General features: G+C 43.2%; 1 long non-coding RNA gene across 1 annotated transcript; it reads right to left on the minus strand.

Moving 5' to 3' along the window:
* Nucleotides 1–458: 458 nt before the first annotated feature.
* Nucleotides 459–5,069, minus strand: LOC309538205. Its single transcript, XR_014222125.1, has 3 exons — nucleotides 4,579–5,069; nucleotides 3,428–3,649; nucleotides 459–1,173 (listed from the first exon to the last, which is right to left on the minus strand). It is a non-coding gene; the product is annotated as an uncharacterized lncRNA (long non-coding RNA).
* Nucleotides 5,070–5,793: the final 724 nt, after the last annotated feature.

Genomic DNA, 5,793 nt, shown 5'->3' on the forward strand with positions numbered 1-5,793 from the left:
AAAAGTGAGTGAAAAAGTGATGGCAATTTGAAATTAAACTACTAGTGGGGAAGAAACCACAAAGCAGATAACCTCATTGGCTTAGCCTAAGGGAATCAAGAATAAGAGCTGAACATTCATAACCAGATGGGTATTTTTTTTTTAAAGCTTCTTGAGAATTTATGTCTGCAATTATGGTTTTATGAACTGGGAACTGGATTTGGACTGAATGTTCTCCTTATCATGACTATATTTTGGAGTTAATCCTGTGGTCTGTGTATGAAATATAGTTGCTTTTTATTTCTTTTTAGAATTATTCTATGGCGTCAATAGAGATAGGCGTGACATATGACCTACCCCTTTGAGAATTTTGATCCACAAAGTGCCATATTTTAGGATGAAATGCATACCTTTAGATAAACATGTTTATGAATACAAATCTTGTTACAAAATAGATACTCGTTTATATATGGATAGAATTACCTCCCTCACCCCAAAACTGATTGAAAGGAGTAGGAAAAGATGCAGAGATATTGTGGGCAGCTTCCTCATTTTGGGCTGATCATTTATATTTAATGATTTGATTTTCCACAACATATATTCCTTCCTGTCATATCACAAAGCTTGGGCATTACTGTTGTAGATGGATTGGGACCAGTAAGCATGTGTGGCAATCCAGACGTCAGTTGTGATGTGGCAGTCAAGATGTCAATCTGGAGTAGGGGGAGTTGACCTGAGATTATTGATGATGACCCAAAGTGGCAGCAGCTCATAGCGAAGGAGCCTACAGCCCCAGCTAGCATGACTGTGCTGGCTAGGAAGGATGGGAGTTGTCCAGAGGGCCCTACGTTGGGGAAGGCTGACCTACACAGAACCACCCCTCATCTCTTCGCGAGGCTTTTGGTGTGCATCTCTTATATCTCACGGAGTACCACTGGGCCCCTAAAATTGCTCCCCCCTCCCCTCGGGCTGCTTTCGCTGTTCTACGCTTTCGAATCACAACATTCTGCAGTCTGAGCGCTGCAAAAACATGGTTGCCCTGCAAGAGAAGCACAATGTCAAGAAGAGACCATCCTGACCAGCTGCAACAAATGCCTTGTGAACAGCTGCTGTCTGGATGTTTGGTGAGGCCGCTGGATCTTCTGTATGGAGAACAGTAGGGATGGTTACTGATATGGATGGCTTTAGAAGAGGCTGAGACAAATTCAGAGAGGAGAAGGTTATTGAGCGCTACTAGCCAGGAGGTCTGTGCTCTGCCTCCACAGCTGGAAACATTAGGTAAAGGTAAAAGGCTCCTGGACAGTTAAATCCAGTCAAAGCGACTATGGGGGGGGGTTGTGTTGACCTCGCTTCAGCTTTCCAGGTCATGTAGCCAGCATGATGAAACCACTTCTGGTGCAACAAAACACCATGATGGAAGCCGGAGTGAACAGAAACACTGTTTATCTTTCCACTGCTGCGGTACCTATTTATCTACTTGCACTGGCATGCTTTTGAACTGCTAGGGTGGCAGGAGCCGAGTCAGAGCAACGGGAACTCACACCATCATGGGGATTCGAACTTCCAACCTTCTGATCGGCAAGCCCAAGAGGCTCAGTGGTTTAGACCACAGCGCCAACCGCTTCCCTCAAGGTTGGAAGCATTAATGCTTCTGAATACCAGTTGCTGGAGGGAAGAGGGTTCTTGAACTTGGATCCTGCTTGTAGGTTTCTTTAGGGCATCTGGAATCCACTGTGGGAACAGAGTGCTGGACTAGGCAGCACATTGGCCTGATCCAGCAGGTTCTCCTTATGTGAACAGGATGATCCCAAACAACACAGGCTGTGGTCATCTGAGGTTTGTTAGGACTCACTGTGCCAGTTGCTCTAAACAAACATAGACGGCCACAGTGGCACAGACCCAGTCTTCTTGCGTCCAATTTACGTCTGTGATGCTTTCCCTGTGGGAAACTATTGCATGATGACTCCAACAACTGGTAGACACAGTTCTTGTACACCTGGAGGGTTGTGCAATTTGCCTTGAGCTGTTGCTCCCCACTGGTGGCTGTAACTGGACTGCTAGCGTTGACTGTGCAACACAGCTCAGCCGATTGCTCAAGTGAAACCCTCCTTAGCGAGAGCCAATTAATCAGCTGTGGAAGAACAGCCTGGTGGAATCATGCCAGTACATTGTCATGAATACCCAGCCTTAATAACACTGAGCAGCAAACACAGATTATATCAGCTTTAATTACATAGTCCACCTAGAACAAGCCGCTAAACCACAAATAGAAACAGGGTAGAGCTGACAATCAATATTGTTGGCAGCATTAACAGAACAAGAATTTCTCATAAAGATTCCTTTACAGCAGGGTCTGGTGCTTGAAGATCTCAGGAGAGATGAGTCATAACTTACACGCACTTGTTTTCTGAACTAATGTGCTGTGGTCCGCGTCTCACAGATGTGAGAAATCTGTGGATACTTGCACAGGACTGTTTCAGGTGTCAGGGCCACACTTCTGAATCCTCCTCCTTCTTCGCTTTGCTTCCAGACCAGCTTTCTTCCCCCTGACATGTTAAGTCTCTAGTTTTTAGTTATTTCAGTGGGGGAAATCCTACGGGGGTCCCCACCTACAGTCTGAGCAGGTTCAGCACAGAGATTGCTTGGCCCCTTCAGTGAGAACAAGGCTTGAGGAAAGGGGCAGAGCAGCCCAGGGGTCAGGCACTCTATTTCAGCGCTGCCTCTACAGCATCCTATGCACTTCAAGGATCTGTGCATTTCAGTTTTCCCAGTTTCTCATTTTTCAAAACTTTAATCCAGTGCTCCATATTTCTGGATCAATTTGGAGGGGTTTTCTCCCTCATGAAATTTCAACAGCATTTTCATGTGAATTTCTCCTAATCAGCACATTTCTGTATGCAGTGTTGACCAACGTACAGGTTGTTTTTTTTCTCTCCAAGCTGTGTCCTCTGATACAATGCATTTCTCTGTGTTATTTTTACAAATATATTCATTTTTTATGCACACTTTCCTGTAAGGTGTGCATTTCTGCAAATATAGTTTGGGGAACTGCAGTGGAAAATTCAGATAAGTGTGCATTTCGAAGGAGGGCTGTGTTTCAGTCAGCATATTGTTTCAGAAAGAGCAAAACTGATGGCTTTGGCTTTAAGTACCTACAGCAGGAGTCTGCAAACTTTTTCAGCAGGGGGCTGGTCCACTGTCCCTCAGATCTTGTGGGGGGCTGGACTATATTTTTTGGGGGGGAAATGAAAAAATTCCTATGTCCCACAAATAACCCAGAGATGCATTTTAAAAGGACACCTTCTACTCATGTAAAAATCGGACCATCCATGGGCCGAATTTAGAAGGCGATTTGGCCGGCTCTGGCCCCCGGGCCTTAGTTTGCCTACCCACGACCTACAGAATCAAACACCTCCCTCATCCCTGGTCACCTCCATTTGTAACTGACCAATCAGAGGGAATGAAAGCTGGCTGCAAAGGAGTTAGCAGACTCTTCTTTGGGTACCTCCTCTCCCCATTTTGCTTAGTTTCTTTTATTCAGCCATGGCTAAACCGGCACCCTCCAGACTCCAGCATGACAGTATGGTGCTGGGGCTGATAGGAATTGTAGTCCAAAATATTTGGAGCGTACCAGGTTGGCCAAGGTGGCCTTTGTTCTTTCCCTCATGTTCTGTTGAGACAAATTAATGAGACAAATTATTACAATTGTTTGCACGTGATTTGCACGTGATTTGTATGTGATGTGCATGTGAATTGCCATGGGGTTTGGCTTCCCACCAAAGCCAGAGGCAGGATTTAGTGAGAGCAGGGCTGACAAGTTCCAGCATGCAGGGAGATTCTCTTTCTTCATTCCTGCCCTTGCATGGTGCTAGAGCCCTTGCCTTTGGCAGATGGATGCACCTTAGTGCTTCAACTGATCAGCACTATGCCCAGAGCAGGCTCCCTTTGAACACTGATATCTCTCTCTCTCTCTCTCTCTCTCTCTCTCTCTCTCTCTCTCTCTCTCTCATGCTTTATTAATTTTAAAAACATAGCAAAACAAATACAAAACAAAACAATATGCATCAATCAACAAAAGGCAATCCAGTAATTAACACTCCATATACCATACATGCACACCGAAAAAGAAAATATTAAGTTCATCCATCACTAATTCTAGCATAATAAAAAAATTCCTTCCTGTAGCACCTTAAAGACCAACTAAGTTAGTTCTTGGTATAAGCTTTCGTGTGCATGCACACTTCTTCAGATACACAGCATGACATTGAACACTGATCTTGATGGGCTCTGAAGGAAGGAGATGGACCACGTGTCCTTTTTTATAATCTTATTTTTCATTTTCAACTTTTACAATAATTTTAGCCAACCCCCCCAAGTCTTTACAAATCCAATTTACCTTCCCCTCGACTTCCCTTCCCTCCTTTCTGTGGTTATTTATTCCATATCTTTTTATTACTGCATATCCAATTCAAATACATTTATGATTTTTCCCTTTCCCAACCTCTCTTACTGCACGTGTTTATATCAATCCTGCTAATGTTTTAATTTGTTTACAATATGTCCTCAAATAATCAATGAATTTTCAATAAAAAGTCTTACTTCATGATTTCTTATACTTCTGGTGAGTTTTGCCATTTCAGCACATTCCATTAATTATAATTTCCAGTCTTCCGTAGTTGGAACTGTTTCTTCCTTCCATCTTTGGGCATAAATCATTCAAGTAGCCCTGGTAGCATACATAAACAATTATTATTTTTTGTGGTCAGTAGGTACTTCCCCACCAATTATACATAAAAGAAAAGCTTCTGGTTTTTTCACAAAAGTAATTTTTTCCCAACTCATTGTAAATAATTTCCCAGAAAGCTTTTGCTGTCTTACATGACCACAATATATGGGGGGAAAGTACCTTCTTTTTCTATATATTTCCAGCAGCTATCTGATTCCGACTCATATATTCTTGCAAGTTTACTAGGAGCCAGAAACATCATTTAAAAATCTTTTTCTTTTATCATATAACATGCTGTAAGTTTCGAATCTACATTCCACAATCTTTCCCGTGCTGCCATTTCAATGTTATATCCTATATCCATTGCCCAGGGCCCAAGTGCCCTTCTTGACAGAGAACAGTCCTCCATCTCAAAGGCAGTGAGAGAACAGCCCTCTGAGTGAAGGGCTGTTAGGCCCAAGATCCATTTGAAAGATAAAGAGCCATCACAAGGGAGAAATGCAGGGACCTTGACTCATCCTTCAGTGTCACCTGCACAATGCACTGAGCAGGCAGCACACAAGCAGAAGGGCCCATAAACCAGTTTAGACCCTGCATACAAGTCACTTGGTTATTTAAGCAGAGATTGGACAGTCATCTGTCATAGATGCTTCAGCTGAGATTCCTGCATTGCAGGGGGTTGGACTAGATGACCCTTAGTATCCCTTCCAACTCTATGATTTTATGATTCTATGGTTGCAGTCCTCCCAATTATGGGGAGATGTATTGTATTTATGTTTCTTAATATATGATACTTATTCGATGATCACTGCAGATGGTGACAGCAGTCACGAAATTAAAGATGCCTGCTTCTTGGGATAAAAGCAATGACAAAGCTAGACAGCATCTTAAAAAGCAGAGACACCACCTTGCCAACAAAGGTCCGTATAGTTAAAGCTATGGTTTTCCCAGTAGGAAAGTGAGAGCTGGACCATAAAGAAGGCTGATCGCTGAAGAATTGATGCTTTTGAATTATGGTGCTGGAGGAGACTCTTGAGAGTCCCATGGACAGCGAGAAGATCAAACCTATCCATTCTGAAGGAAATCAA

Source organism: Podarcis vaucheri, assembly GCF_965113315.1.
Source record: "Podarcis vaucheri genome assembly, chromosome: 7".
Taxonomy (NCBI): domain Eukaryota; kingdom Metazoa; phylum Chordata; class Lepidosauria; order Squamata; family Lacertidae; genus Podarcis; species Podarcis vaucheri.